Source organism: Schistocerca gregaria, unplaced genomic scaffold (genome assembly GCF_023897955.1).
Source record: "Schistocerca gregaria isolate iqSchGreg1 unplaced genomic scaffold, iqSchGreg1.2 ptg000285l, whole genome shotgun sequence".
NCBI classification, from domain to species: domain Eukaryota; kingdom Metazoa; phylum Arthropoda; class Insecta; order Orthoptera; family Acrididae; genus Schistocerca; species Schistocerca gregaria.
In genome coordinates this window covers 9,034,057-9,050,687 of record NW_026061775.1, presented here as the reverse complement: position 1 = coordinate 9,050,687, position 16,631 = coordinate 9,034,057, and positions in this window count along the sequence as shown.

Genomic DNA, 16,631 nt, shown 5'->3' with positions numbered 1-16,631 from the left:
CCAGTTCTGAAAAAGAAACATACCGTTTTAATGTAGCAATTGAGCAGTACGAAACCGTCTGAATGTTGCTGTTGACCATTTTTTGCTTGGAGTTGCTCTTGAGCTTGAAACACACACAACAAGACCGGTGTTAACTAGCGAAATGGTCGGCAGGGTGCCGTCACCGCGAGTTTTGACTGGCACTTGCACATCTAAAACAACGTCGGAAAGTAACTCGTTCGGCTTTTGAGTCACATCAAGTATGTGTGTTAATTTTGACGCCACTAGCTCTGCATGTTGTCATGCAATTCCTTTACCTCTCAGAAATGATTATGAAATAAAAGTGAAGTACGTGACGAGTGTGACGTTAGGAAAAGATTAGGCAGCCTGGAGCGATTCTGTATTGGACCACCCAACCCAAACGAGTACTGTGTGACTTGCTACTCGGCAGGTATTGATCGAGGCAGCCGGCTAGCTAAGTCGGAAGAGCGTGAGACTGTTTATTCCCAGGGTTGTGGGTTCGAGCCCCACGCTGGGCGGAACGGAATTTTGTTCCGCTGCAGATGTAAATTACCGTTTTTCTGATTAACGTGATATAATGTAAATGGCAACTTTAACCTTTGCCTACGTGTCTGTCTGTCGCAAGGAAACTGTATTTGAAGGTGAAGGTGATTTTGTAGACATGTGTGAAAGACATGTTCTGAAATGCAAGTGTTGTTGTTTGGAGAGAACATCGGTTACGTGTCAGATGTGTAGCCAAGCAGTAATGGGTCGCCATAGCTGCAAATATTAGAAGGTAATATGAAGTGTTGTCAGCTGAAGTCTGATGATGCAGGCGACCGTATGGCCGAAGTACGCAAGAATACCGCTAGGCCGCGACCCTTTAGCTCAGTGGTAGAGCACTGGTGTAGTAAACCAGGGGTGGTAAGTTCCATCCTCAGAGGAGGAAGACGAATTTTGGAAATCAGTTTCGCGTCGTGGCCGTGTAGCAAACAGTATCTGTAATGACGAACAATTAGCGACAGTCGTTTTATTAAGAATTACTCTCAGATGTGATTAAGGCGAATGGCGCAGATAAAGCATTTGCCAAAGCGGTACAGCCTAAGGTGGGACGAGGCAGTCTGAATTACATTTTATAGATGTATTTCTCACATATCTCAGAGCCTCTCGCGGTCGTCGTCGTCGTTGTCGCCGGCGCCGCCGCTTCGGCTGAAGTAGCAAATGGCCATCGTAGCAAATGCGGCGAAGGACGCCCTGTCTTCGATTCCGAATGCACAAAGTGTGTGGTCTTGTTTCCCAGTCTATATTTGGTCGGTCTCGTAAGAGGTTGAATGTAACGAATGGGTGGGAAAGAGCAAGGGGCTGCGGCTGTGCAGAACGAAAACACAATTCCTCGGGGTGTGAGCGTTTCGAGATGAGTCGTATACAAGTTATAGTTGGTCGTCAGTGACCGTGTGGCCTAATGGATAAGGCGTCGGACTTCGGATCTGAAGATTACAGGTTCGAATGCTGTCAAGCTCCTGTTTTTCCAGTTCTGAAAAAGAAACATACCGTTTTAATGTAGCAATTGAGCTGTACGAAACCGTCTGAATGTTGCTGTTGACCATTTCTTGCTTGGAGTTGCTCTTGAGATTGAAACACACAAAACAAGACCGGTGTTAACTAGCGAAATGGTCGGCAGGGTGCCGTCACCGCGAGTTTTGACTCGCACTTGCACATCTAAAACAACGTCGGAAAGTAACTCGTTCGGCTTTTGAGTCACATCAAGTATGTGTGTTAATTTTGACGCCACTAGCTCTGCATGTTGTCATGCAATTCCTCTACCTCTCAGAAATGATTATGAAATAAGAGTGAAGAACGTGACGAGTGTGACGTTAGGAAAACAGTAGGCAGCATGGAGAGTTTCTGTATGGGACCACCTAACCCAAGCGAGTACTGTGTGACTTGCTATCCGGCAGGTATTAACCGAGGCAGCCGGCTACCTAAGTCGGTAGAGCTTGAGACTCTCAATCCCAGGGTTGTGTGTTCGAGCCCCATGCTGGGCGGAACGGAATTTTGTTCCGCTACAGATGTAAATTACCGTTTTTCTGTATAAATGGTATGATGTAAATAGCAACTTTAAACTTTGCCTACGTCTCTGTCAGTCGCAAGGAAACTGTATTTGAAGGTGAAGGTGATTTTGTAGACATGTGTGAAAGACATGTTCTGAAATGCAAGTGTTGTTGTTTGGAGAGCACATCGGTTACGTGTCAGATGTGTAGCCAAGCAGTAATGGGTCGCCATATCTGCAAATATTAGAAGCTAATATGAAGTGTTGTCAGCTGAAGTCTGATGATACAGGTGACCGTAAGGCCGAAATACGCAAGAGTACCGCTAGGCCGCGCCTCTTCAGCTCAGTGGTAGAGCACTGGTGTAGTAAACCAGGGGTGGTAAGTTCCGTCCTCAGAGGAGGAAGACAAATTTTGGAAATCAGTTTCGCGTCGTTGCCGTATAGCAAACAGTATCTGTGATGACGAACAATTAGCGACAAGCGTTTTATTAAGAATTACTCTCAGATGAGATTAAGGCGAATGGTGCAAATCCAAACGAGTGCTGTGTGACTTCCTACCCGGCAGGTATTAACCGAGGCAGCCGGATAGCTGAGTCGGTAGAGCGTGAGACTCTTAATCCCAGGGTTGTGGGTTCGAGCCACACGCTGGGCGGAACGGAATTTTGTTCCGCTGCAGATGTAAATTACCGTTTTTCTGATTAACGTGATATAATGTAAATAGCAACTATAACCTTTGCCTATGTCTCTGTCAGTCGCAAGGAAACTGTATTTGAAGGTGAAGGTGATTTTGTAGACATGTGTGAAAGACATGTTCTGAAATGCAAGTGTTGTTGTTTGGAGAGCACATCGGTTACGTGTCAGATGTGTAGCCAAGCAGTAATGGGTCGCCATAGCTGCAAATATTAGAAGGTAATATGAAGTGTTGTCAGCTGAAGTCTGATGATGCAGGCGACCGTATGGCCCAAGTACGCAAGAATACCGCTAGGCCGCGACCCTTTAGCTCAGTGGTAGAGCACTGGTGTAGTAAACCAGGGGTGGTAAGTTCCATCCTCAGAGGAGGAAGACGAATTTTGGAAATCAGTTTCGCGTCGTGGCCGTGTAGCAAACAGTATCTGTGATGACGAACAATTAGCGACAAGCGTTTTATTAAGAATTACTCTCAGATGTGGTTAAGGCGAATGGCGCAGATAAAGCATTTGCCAAAGCGGTACAGCATAAGGTGGGACGAGGCAGTCTGAATTACATTTTATAGATGTATTTCTCACATATCTCAGAGCCTCTCGCTGTCGTCGTCGTCGTCGTCGTCGCCGCTTCTGCAGAAGTAGCAAATGGCCATCATAGCAAATGCGGCGAGGGACGCCCTGCCTTCGATTCCGAATGCACAAAGTGTGTGGTCTTGTTTCCCAGTGTATATTTATTCGGTCTCGTAAGAGGTTGAATGTAACGAATGGGTGGGAAAGAGCAAGGGGCAGCGGCTGTGCATAACGAAAACACAATTCCTCAGGGTGTGAGCGTTTCGAGATGAGTCGTATACAAGTTATAGTTGGTCGTCAGTGACTGTGTGGCCTATGGACCAGGCGTCGGGCTTCGGATCTGATGATTACAAGTTCGAATGCTGTCACGCTCGTGTTTTTCCAGTTCTGAAAAAGAAACATACAGTTTTATTGTAGCAATTGAGCAGTACGAAACCGTCTGAATGTTGCTGTTGACCATTTTTTGCTTGGAGTTGCTCTTGAGCTAGAAACACACACAACAAGACCGGTGTTAACCAGCGAAATGGTCGGCAGGGTGCCGTCACCGCGAGTTTTGACTCGCACTTGCACATCTAAAACAACGTCGGAAAGTAACTCGTTCGGCTTATGAGTCACATCAAGTATGTGTGTTATTTTTGACGCCACCAGCTCTGCATGTTGTCATGCAATTCCTTTACCTCTCAGAAATGATTATGAAATAAGAGTGAAGTACGTGACGAGTGTGACGTTAGGAAAACATTATTCAGCATGGAGAGATTCTGTATGGGACCACCCAACCCAAACGAGTACTGTGTGACTTGCTACCCGACAGGTATTAACCGAGGCAGACGGATAGCTACGTCGGTAGAGTGTAAGAGTATTAACCCCATGGTTGTGGGTTCGAGCCACACGCTGGGCGGAACGGAATTTTGTTCCGCTGCAGATGTAAATTACCGTTTTTCTGATTAACGTGATATAATGTAAATAGCAACTATAACCTTTGCCTACGTCTCTGTCAGTCGCAAGGAAACTGTATTTGAAGGTGAAGGTGATTTTGTAGACATGTGTGAAAGACATGTTCTGAAATGCAAGTGTTGTTGTTTGGAGAGCACATCGGTTACGTGTCAGATGTGTAGCCAAGCAGTAATGGGTCGCCATAGCTGCAAATATTAGAAGGTAATATGAAGTGTTGTCAGCTGAAGTCTGATGATGCAGGCGACCGTATGGCCCAATTACGCAAGAATACCGCTAGGCCGCGACCCTTTAGCTCAGTGGTAGAGCACTGGTGTAGTAAACCAGGGGTGGTAAGTTCCATCCTCAGAGGAGGAAGACGAATTTTGGAAATCAGTTTCGCGTCGTGGCCGTGTAGCAAACAGTATCTGTGATGACGAACAATTAGCGACAAGCGTTTTATTAAGAATTACTCTCAGATGTGGTTAAGGCGAATGGCGCAGATAAAGCATTTGCCAAAGCGGTACAGCATAAGGTGGGACGAGGCAGTCTGAATTACATTTTATAGAAGTATTTCTCACATATCTCAGAGCCTCTCGCTGTCGTCATCGTTGTCGCCGCCGCCGCCGCTTCTGCAGAAGTAGCAAATGGCCATCGTAGCAAATGCGGCGAGGGACGCCCTGCCTTCGATTGCGAATGCACAAAGTGTGTGGTCTTGTTTTTCAGTCTATATTTGGTCGGTCTCGTAAGAGGTTGAATGTAACGAATGGGTGGGAAAGAGCAAGGGGCAGCGGCTGTGCAGAACGAAAACACAATTCCTCAGGGTGTGAGCGTTTCGAGATGAGTCATATACAAGTTATAGTTGGGCGTCAGTGACCGTGTGGCCTAATGGATCAGGCGTCGGACTTCGGATCTGAAGATTACAGGTTCGAATGCTGTCACGCTCGTGTTTTTCCAGTTCTGAAAATGAAACATACCGTTTTAATGTAGCAATTGAGCAGTACGAAACCGTCTGAATGTTGCTGTTGACCATTTTTTGCTTGGAGTTGCTCTTGAGCTTGAAACACACACAACAAGACCGGTGTTAACTAGCGAAATGGTCGGCAGGGTGCCGTCACCGCGAGTTTTGACTCGCACTTGCACATCTAAAACAACGTCGGAAAGTAACTCGTTCGGCTTATGAGTCACATCAAGTATGTGTGTTAATTTTGACGCCACTAGCTCTGCATCTTGTCATGCAATTCCTTTACATCTCAGAAATGATTATGAAATAAGAGTGAACTACGTGACGAGTGTAACGTTAGGAAAACATTAGGCAGCATGGAGAGATTCTGTATGGGACCACCCAACCCAAACGATTACTTTGTGACTTGCTACCCGGCAGGTATTAACCGAGGCAGCCGGGTAGCTAAGTCGGTAGAGCGTGAGACTCTTAAATCCAAGGTTGTGGGTTCGAGACCCACGCTGGGCGGAACGGAATTTTGTTCCGCTGCAGATGTAAATTACCGTTTTCTGATTAACGTGATATAATGTAAATAGCAACTTTAAACTTTGCCTACGTCTCTGTCAGTCGCAAGGAAACTGTATTTGAAGGTGAAGGTGATTTTGTAGACATGTGTGAAAGACATGTTCTGAAATGCAAGTGTTGTTGTTTGGAGAGCACATCGGTTACGTGTCAGATGTGTAGCCAAGCAATAATGGGTCGCCATAGCTGCAAATATTAGAAGCTAATATGAAGTGTTGTCAGCTGAAGTCTGATGATGCAGGCGACCGTAAGGCCGAAGTACGCAAGAGTACCGCTAGGCCGCGCCCCTTTAGCTCAGTGGTAGAGCCATGCTGTAGTAAACCAGAGGTGGTAAGTTCCATCCTCAGAGGAGGAAGACGAATTTTGGAAATCAGTTTCGCGTCGTGGCCGTATAGCCAACAGTATCTGTGATGACGAACAATTAGCGACAGGCGTTTTACTAAGAATTACTCTCAGATGTGATTAAGGCGGATGGCGCAGATAAAGCATTTTTTTTTAACTTTATTTCAACATCAATAATAGTTATATATAATAACCCACTCCCTTATTTGATTAGTGGGCCTGTATTATAATACAATGATTATTACAAATATGCAGCTCTTAATTCTAAATTGTAAGTGAGCTACAGGTGTTTCACAATAATGGGCACCACTAATATTATTGTCTATACCTACAATTAAATACTACTTCTTATCACTAAGTTCTAACATCTGCAGCGTCACATATGTGCCAACAGAGAGTATAAACCTACTGATAATTGCCTTGCTCTTCGAGCTAAACCCGAAGAGCATGCCCCTGGCACTGGGCAGGCCAAGATGTTATTTCGCTGCACTTTCCTAAACGTAAATATCCTAGTCTAATTCCTACAAACTAAGCTTATCCTAAGTCAAATCCGGTGCTTTCCATTTTGGTAGAGTTGACCCCTACTCCCCCTATTCCTGCACGCGGCGGATCCCAACTATGGTGGAAAGTCGGCCAGTCCGCGCCCAGGCGGTATGGGAACAGGGATCCAGACGAAATCGGTGTATATTTCTGAGTTTATTTTAATTCATGTCCCTCAGATATTCCATCAACACCTTACGTGATACCTCGTTTGCCAGAGTGTTAAGCAGTTGAAAGGTATCTTCGCGTCTTAGAAGTTGGTATGTGTCTTGGTTTGGTAGTCTGTCTCGGAGTGTGGTTGCAACATCATTGAAGAGAGGACACTCGTAGATCACATGTTCAGGAGTACCTTCCGGAACGCCACATTCACACGCGGGCGTTGCCTTCTTCCCAAACCGACATAGGTATGTCGGGTAGGGTCCATGTCCAGTGAGAAAGTGGATCAATCCCCTTGTTGGCTCAAAATACTTCATTTGCAAGCGTTCCCTCACGTCCGGAATGAACTGAAAAGTTCTACGTCCGGTTTCCTCCGTTTCCCAAGTCCCCTGCCATAATTCTTCTCCCCTTCTCATAATTTCCCTCTTATTTGCCACCCTCACCCCCATAATGTCTTCAATTTTGCCTTGATTCCCCTTTTTTGCCCAATACCAGGCTGTTTGCTCCCTTATCTTTATATCTAGTGGGCAGAGCCCCATTATGACTAACAGGGACCCCCCTGGAGACGTTCTATAAGCCCCCACAGATCGTAATATCATACTTCTTTGCACCCTTCTCACTGCCATGACAGGCACAACCCTCGTGAGTCTGTGCGCCCAGACTCCCGAGCCGTAACCCACCACTGAGGTTAAGATACTATTATGATATAGTTTAATGAGGTGTGGAGGGAGGTGAAATCTTTTATGTCCTATGGAAATGAGATTATTTATAATTTGTAGGGCCTTTTGGGTTACGGTTTCAATGTGCCTCCCGAAGTTCCATTTCTCATCAATGATGACTCCTAAGTATCGTGTGTCACGTCTTCGTAATACTGGTGAACTGTCGATTCTAACTGTCGGGTTCCTGGTTAGTTGTCCTTTCAGCAGTAAGTAAGTTGACTTACTTGGTGAGACTGTCATTTTGGTGGTGTGGCACCACTGTTGAAGTTAGTCTATGGCCCTTTCTATCTTAGGTTCAATGTCATCTCGGCTCCGGCCATCGACCAACAGGAGGAGGTCATCTGCATAGGCTATCACCTCTAGCACATCCTCGCATTGTTGTAGGTTGTCCAATAAAGGCTCCTTATGGATGTCCCAAAAAAGCGGTCCAAGGACCGATCCCTGGGGACATCCTTTCGTGATCACCTTACTAACTCTCTCGCTAGAGGATGATAGCCAGACCTCTCGTTCCTCGCAATAGCTCCTCAGGCAACCATATAGCGGCCCTGGACACTCTTTCTCCCGCAAGCAGGAGAAGAGCGAAGGCCACCACAGGTTGTCAAAGGCGCCACTGATGTCCACCATGATGCCCACCACGTATTTATGCGGGGTTGAGCCGCAGACCTCGGCTGCTAGGGCGATTGCATCAGATGCCGATCGCCCCGGCCTGAAACCGAATTGCCTGCTGCTCATCCCGCACAAAACTCTGTGTGCCGCCAGCCTGTCAGCCAGCAACTTCTCTAATATTTTACCAAGCAAGTCCAACAGGCAGATTGGCCTGTATGACTTCACTTCCGCTGGATCTTTATCTTGTCCTTTCTTTATAATGACAACATTTGCCTTTTTCCATCTCCTTGGGAACTGTTGTTGCCTTAGGCATTCATTATATAAATGCGTTAATGGCGCAACCAGCTAGGGGGCCAGGAATTGCACCACCTCCGCCACAATTCCGTCTGGCCCAGGAGCTTTCCCTCTTTTGAGAGATTTTATGTGTGCCGCCACCTCCTCTTCCGAGAAGGGGTAGACCGCTGCATCGTTGTTATATTGCACTTGATCCTCCTCTCGCAGTTGCCGCTGTGCTTCAGTTTCCCCGTCCGCATAGTCATCAGGCAACAGGGACTGGAGGAGGACCCCAGCAGTTTCCTGCCAGGACTCCGTCATCCCGCCCCCGTGCCTGACAGTTGATAGCACCATAGGAGAGCGGATCTTTTCCCTCACTAACTTGTAGGGAAGTCCCCATGGATCCAGCACAAGTTGACTGAGCACGTAGCGTTCCCAGCTCCGCATCCTGACCTCGCGTAGTTCCTTTTGGAACTGTTGCTTGGCCTCACTATACCGCAACTGCCATCTTTGTTTCTCCTGCCAGACGACACTGCGCTGGTAGTACCTCCTTAGCCTTCTGACAGACTGACGCAATTCCTCTAGTTCAGGCGTCCATGGTGACGGAGAGGCCGCCATGGCCCTCTTCCTGGTTGGTACAGCAGCCCTCACCGCTCTAGTTATGGCGGTCACTATGTCGTCAGTTCTGTCGTTTACGTCTATATCTTGTTGTGCGTCCCCTCCCGGTAAAGGAGGAATTTCGCACTCCCTCGCTAGCCGCTCCCAATCTGCTCTATTAAAGTTATATTGCAATTCCCACCCCATGGCCCAGCGGCACTCTCTATCCCCTATGGCGAAAGTTTTTAAATTATGGTCGCTTGTGGTGCCATTCCCTATTACCTTCCAATTTTGGAGTATGTTTGTAACATTCGGTGTTGTTAGAGTTACGTCAATATTTCTCCCTTGTCTTCCTCCCGCCGTGTAGGTAGGAGGATTGCCCGGCCTATTAGCCACCACAAGTTGTGTTGCCATAATATATTCTTCTACCTTCTCACCATTTGCATCTCGTGTGCCACTGTACCACAGGGGGGATTTGGCATTTATGTCAGCTGTAATTATCAACTTTCTCAACGCAACGGCGTGGTCACTCTCGTTAGGTGATCTAAGTATGTTTCAATATTATCACTGTACTGAAAGTACATGTTTATTATGAAGACGATTCCAGTTGGGGAATGCAACTCCACGACGTTGCAGTGGGTAGTTGTGAATTGAGAGAGCGTGGTGACTCTCAGGAGCTTATTTGTTATTATTATCGCCGCTTTCGGGACTTCTCCTTTACTAATTATCTGCCATGTTGCGGCAGCAAAAGCGACCTTTCCAGCTTGGGAGTATGGCTCCTGTAGACAGAGCACATCTAATCTCCTCTCCTCCACCTCCCTTCGGAGTTCCTGCATTACGAGTCGGCTGTTATGTGTATTTAGTTGTCCTATGTTAAACTTTGTCATCAAGGGAAGTATGTATGTATGCGGTCATTTGGCCAGGTTTTAGACCAGTCAAATGCAATTCTTCCATTGGCTAGAACTGCCTGCTCGTAAATGTCGTCTAAGTCGAATTTCTCCCCTCTCCTTTCGAAGACTTTTCGTAGCAGGTCCCGCAGGGCTCCGAAGTCGGTGGGGAGATTCACTGATTTTAGTTGGATTCTGTCAACAGCCTCCATCACCGAGAAGGTTACCCTTCTTCCTTCTTCATGTCCTACACGAACCACATGTCTCAGGGCTGTGGTCAGGGTAGCCGGCTGTTCAAGTCTTGCTAGCTGCATAGTATATTCCAAATTAGGGTAGACCCTCACAGGATCCACAGGTGGCAATCTGACCACTGGAGTACTCTGTTCGGTAGAATTTATGCTGGAGCTAGTTACTTCATTTTCTTGAATCGGTTTCTCATGCTTGTTCTGTTTCTCTCCAGAGACTGTTATGGCCGCAGGATGCCCTTGCCGTTTCTGATGTTTTATCGGCTCTGCTCCCCGGCTTTCAGAGGAGGGAGCTGCTGCTATAGGGAGATCTGTTTGTATTGCTATGTTCACCCTTTGGGGCTCAGTTTGAATGGCTATATCTGTTGTTTCAGTTTTTTCGGCGCCCGTAAGTGACCTCAGAAATAACTTGAATTTACTTGCCCTCATAGCGTCCCTCCTCCTCTTGCTCGGGGACTTATGCTTCGGCATCCTGTTCGGTATGCCGAGTTCAGCCATAATCAGTTCTGGAGATTAATCTTTGTTCCAACATTCTGTATTTTGGGCAATTCCGACCTACGGCTCCACAAGACTTCTTCCCTCTGCTTTTGCATGGTATGCAGATTTGTGTACCTTTACAGACCTTGCGATTATGGCCACTTTCTCCGCACTTGGTGCACGCCGGCTCCCTGGTGCACAGCCTGAGAATGTGGTCCAGGTCACCACAGTTGTGGCAACGAGGTACCACGACATAGTCTCTAGTGTTGATGGCATGGAAGCCAACATAGATCCTGCCCATTGTTGTGATATTCTTCCACATCTGTGCTGTCACTTCAGCGACATGATGTACAACATCACGACCTCGTGGACCCGTTTTAAATCTAAGTTTAAAACAATTATTAAATTCTTCAACGCTTAAGTGCTCAAAATTTTGTGCCCTGATTGTCTCTGACAGCTCTTCGTTCATCATAATAGATGGCGCGTCATAAAGTATGACGAGAGGATTTATTTTTCTTGGTGGCTCACATTTCACCACTGAGTTCAGCTTTTGGTTCTTCAACAGCTTTTCTTTATGCTCTTCCGAGGCAACTTCTACGATGACTGAATTCCTACTCGGTTTGATTCTCTTTATCTTTATTTTTTCCTTCACAGGGTCCACGGTTTTCGTGAATAACTCCTGTATTTTCTTTATGCTTGTGTCTTGTCCAGGAAGTGTTCTCAAAAAGACTGCCGTATCTGGCCTCTTAGTTACCTTGTCTATAGTCTCTCTGGTGGTGTTGGGCTTGGTGGGAGCTTGCGCTGCCACTGCCGCCCAAGTTTTCACTGGCTGCTTTCTTAGTCTGTTGTTTTCTTTTACTAGTTCTTCTAGCCTTCCTTCTAGTTTTGCATGGACGATGGCCCAAGCTGCCAATTCATTTTTAATGGCTGACATTCCGGCTTGGCTGATCTTGCCATTTTTTACAGATTGCTCCATGAGCGTAGTTATTCTGGCAAGCCTTTGCATAACTGTCTCATTCTCGACCTGTCCCAGCTCGTCCTGAGGAGAGGGATCAGCCGCAGTAGACGCACGTTGAGGCGCACTCAAATCACTCATAACTGCCGTCGCCATGATTTACGAGTGACCGTGTGGCCTAATGGATAAGGCGTCGGACTTCGGATCTGAATGCTGTCACGCTCGTGTTTTTCCAGTTCTGAAAAAGAAACATACCGTTTTAATGTAGCAATTGAGCAGTAAGAAACCGTCTGAATGTTGCTGTTGACCATTTTTTGCTTGGAGTTGCTCTTGAGCCTGAAACACACACAACAAGACCGGTGTTAACTAGCGAAATGGTCGGCAGGGTGCCGTCACCGCGAGTTTTGACTGGCACTTGCACATCTAAAACAACGGCGGAAAGTAAATCGTTCGGCTTTTGAGTCACATCAAGTATGTGTGTTAATTTTGACGCCACTAGCTCTGCATCTTGTCATGCAATTAGTTTACCTCTCAGAAATGATTATGAAATAAAAGTTAAGTACGTGACGAGTGTGACGTTAGGAAAACATTAGGCAGCATGGAGAGAATCTGTATGGGACCACCCAACCCAAACGAGTACTGTGTGGCGTGCTACCTGGCAGGTATTAACCGAGGCAGCCGGCTAGCTAAGTCGGTAGAGCGTGAGACTCTTAATCCCAGTGTTGTGGGTTCGAGACCCACGCTGGGCGGAACGGAATTTTGTTCCGCTGCAGATGTAAATTACCGTTTTCTGATTAACGTGATATAATGTAAATAGCAACTTTAAACTTTGCCTACGTCTCTGTCAGTCCCAAGGAAACTGTATTTGAACGTGAAGGTGATTTTGTAGACATGTGTGAAAGACATGTTCTGAAATGCAAGTGTTGTTGTTTGGAGAGCACATCGGTTAAGTGTCAGATGTGTAGCCAAGCAGTAATGGGTCGCCATAGCTGCAAATATTAGAAGCTAATATGAAGTGTTGTCAGCTGAAGTCTGATGATGCAGGCGACCGTAAGGCCGAAGTACGCAAGAGTACTGCTAGGCCGCGCCTCTTTAGCTCAGTGGTCAGTTCCGCTTCAGACGCCGTGCAGTGTGGACGTGCCTAGTCTTCCGCTCCGCCGTAGCGTTACGTATAGTGGGATATCGTTTGTTTACGTGTAGTGTTGTACCTTCTGTAAATTTTTCTCCGTCGCTGTTTCGTTCCTTGTGTTACTTTCTGTGTGTATTTCAGTGTTTTTGTTTAGCGGTTTAGACCGCGTAGTTTTTGAAAATGTCGTCTCAGGTTATTCCTCGTCAGGCTACAGTTAGTTTTGCTTTCGACAAGTCCACCCGCCATGTGCAACCTAGTTCCCTTGAGATTCATGATTGGTTAGTAGATACCTTTGGCATTAATTCGGATCAGGTGCACACTGCATATTGTGATACAGAACTCTATGTTTTCTTTGTTAAATTTATGGACCCCCTTCAGGTTGATAAATTTATTTCCAAATTTGGTCATCAGGTTCTCTTTCGGCATCGGGATGATTCTGTCAGTACCGTACTGCTTTCAAATGCTTCCATTACGTACACCAGTGTTCGTGTTTACAACCTTCCGCCGGAGGTGGATAATGTGTATCTTAAGGAGGGTTTACTCAAGTATGGTGATGTTAAGAGTATTCGCCTTGAACGCTGGTCCAGCCAACATCGTCTGCAGTGTTGCAGTGGTATTCGTTCCGTCGAAATGCACGTGAAGCAGAATATTCCCTCGCACCTGCAGATCGGTGGATATCGTGTCCATGTAACATATAGTGGTCAGGTTGGCACCTGTTTCTTGTGTAATGAGAGTGGCCACGTGCGTACCGACTGTCCGCGGAGGGTTTTTGTGTTAAAAAATTCTCTCGAACAGCGTCGCAAGTTAACGGTCGCTGACCTCGTTGCAGGTGGTTCTGCTCTTGGTGTCGAACAGTCCAGTGGTAGTAGCGCCCAGTCGCAGGTTTTGCACGCCCCTGACACAGAATTTCCTCCTTTACGTGCCAAATCTGATGTTGTTCCGTCGGTTCCTCAGGTGGGTGTGCCGCTTTTGAATAATAAACGGCGTCGCGCACAAGATGGAAATAGTACGGATGAGGATCTCCCCGAGATGCCCCAATCCGAGAGACCGACATCCTCCGAGCCACAGAGTAGTGTAGATGCTCCCTGTTCCCCTGAAGTAGCTGTTCCGGTAGCGGCTGCTGACGCCCCTCCGGCTTCCGACGCGGCTTCTCTCGAGTCGGCTCGTCGGTCGGGCCTGTTGGCGCCTCCTTCCGAACCGACTTCGTTGTCACGACAAGTTGAGCCGCAACAACTTCCTGCTTCGCTGCCCCATACCTCTGCCAGCGGAGCTGCTCCGCCTCCTTCCAACTTAGCAGCTTCGGAGCTTCCTGCTCACGTTTCGCCTCCGTGTAGTCCATGTTTGCCGGAAGCTAGTATTGGTGTAGACCAGTCCGTTTCGTCGGATGTTTCCCCCGCGCCTCCGGACCCTGACTGTGGACCGGCGCGGGTGGTGTCGGATACAGAACTTGACCCTCCTACGTCACCGGCTGCTGCCGCTTCCTTGCCCGTCAGCCGACGCAAGTTGCGCGTTCAGCCGAACGTCAATGCTGTTCGTAAAAAACCGAAACGTAAGGGATCCGCGGAAGGGGGTAGCAGTCCCCTTCCCTCGGATGCCTCCGTCTCCCCTGCTATGGACTGTGATGTTGATGCGTCGGTGTAGGTGATTTCCTCTCTCGATTTTCTCTCCATGGTTCAAGCATACACCTTTCTTACCTTAAATGTTAACCGTATTGAGTCCGACGTTCGCATTGCCTCTTTGCGGCAGTTTCTCTACGACTCCTGTGCGGACGTAGTATTTTTGCAGGAAGTATTGTTTTCTGATCTCTCTCTACCTGGATTTCAAACTGTTTTTAATGTCGCACCGGATAATTCAACAGGAACTGCTCTTTTCTTTCGAGAAGGTATTCCTGTTACTGACATTGAATTCCTTGACTCTGGCCGTGGGATTGGTTGTCGTCTTTTTGATCTCTGCCTAGTTGTTTTGTATGCCCCCTCTGGTTCGTGTCGCACTGTGGCTCGATCGCGCTTTAATAAGGAAGAGCTTATTTATCTTTTGCGCAAGAGTCCTCGGAGTCTCCTGCTCGGAGGCGATTTTAATTGTGTTTTACGCCCTGAAGACCAGTCCCCCAATTTTAATTATTGCCGAGATTTACATGACTTGGTTCGTACCATGCACCTGCGTGATGTTTGGGAACACAAATATCCAACCCTGGTGATATTTACGTATTTTACCGCGTCCTCATGCAGTAGACTCGTCAGATTCTACTTCTCTGATTTTTTATGTTATAACATTCTTTCTGTCGATGTTATTCCTACTAGTTTTTCTGACCATTGTGCTTTTACTGCAACTGTAAATCTTAGTCACCAACCAGCAAAACTTTATCGTTCCCAGTGGATGTTAAATGTTTCCCACCTTGCCGACAGTGCCATTGACGAAGTTGTAAGTGCAGTGTGGGAGCGATGTCTTCGCTCTGTCCCGCGTTACCCCTCCTTGCTCGTTTGGTGGACTGCGTTTGCCAAGCCCAAGATTCGTCAGTCTTTGATTTTTTACTGTGCCGCAAGGGCGCGTGATTTTAAGAACACGTATGAATTTTACTACTCTGTCCTGCGTGAACTGTATGACGCGGCGGGTCCTTCTCCTCTGCGGATCCATGATGTTCGTCGTATTAAAGCCAAGCTCTTGACCCTCAAACGACGACAGTTGGATGGTCTGCGAGTAAAGTCGAAATCTCACTCTCTTGTTGAAGGTGAACTGACTTCTTTGTACCACCTGCTGCGGCATCAGACTCGACGTCGTCGCACCTTCATCTCTTCTTTTATGGTGGATGATGGACGACAGCTTATTGCACAGGAGGATATGACGCATGCTCTTCATCAGTATTACGCTAGTCTCTATTCTGCCGATGATTCTGGTGCGTCACTTTCTGATGATGTCCTTGAGGATCTTCCTGCGACGATCACGCCTGACGCGAACGGCGACTTTCTCCGGGAGTTCCAGGTAGATGATGTTTTCTATTTTATTCCTCGCTCTCCGTCCGGTAAATCGCCGGGTCCAGACGGCCTGCCTAAAGAATTTTATCTCCGTTTTTGGCCTCTTTTGGGTGGCACTTTTACGCAGATTTTAAATGAGATTGTCAGGGGGATGGATGTGCCAGCCGATTTTAAAGTAGGGAAAATTGTTTTAATTCCGGAGTCCACTGGTCGTTTATCTGCTGCCAATCTTCGTCCGCTCACATTGCTGAACTTTGATTACAAGACAGCTGCTAGAGCGCTCAATAGTCGATTGTCTTCTCTGCTTCGGGGTGTGATTGGTGCACATCAATGTTGTTTTCCTGGTAGATCTATTCTGACCCCAGTAGCCGAATATCGGGATGTTGTCTCGGTTGCGGCGGTTACAAACGTTCATTGTGCCTTTGCTTTCCTCGATTTTTACAAGGCTTTTGATCACGTCAGTCATGTGTTTTTAAATCGTGTTTTAGATACAATAGGTTTTAACGCTTCATCACGTGGTGTTCTTGGTAATTTGTATAGGGGAATAACTGCTCGGGTGTCAGTCAATGGGCAGCTGACGCCGCCCATTGCTATCCGCCGAGGGGTACCTCAGGGTATTCCGCTCTCTATGTCTCTATTCATATTGTCCCTGGAACCGCTGCTTCGGACTCTTGCTTTCAAGCTTCAGGGTATGACCCTCTCTGGTGGGAAGCACACTGTTAAGGCGTACGCGGACGATGTCGTTGTTCTCCTCCGTCAACGTGATGATATCACATTGTTGAAAGGGGCAGTTGATGCATACTGTTGTCTCTGGAGCGCGTCTCAATCAGGGTAAATGTAAGTTCCTTAATATTCGAGGGTTTCGCGATGCTGATGTCCCTTGGGCCACTTTTGTCGATCGCCATACCTCATTGGGGATTAGCATTGATCGGTGTCCCATAAAAATGGCGGCTCTTAATTGGAAATCTGTCACCGAGAAGATACAGGGGGCTCTGA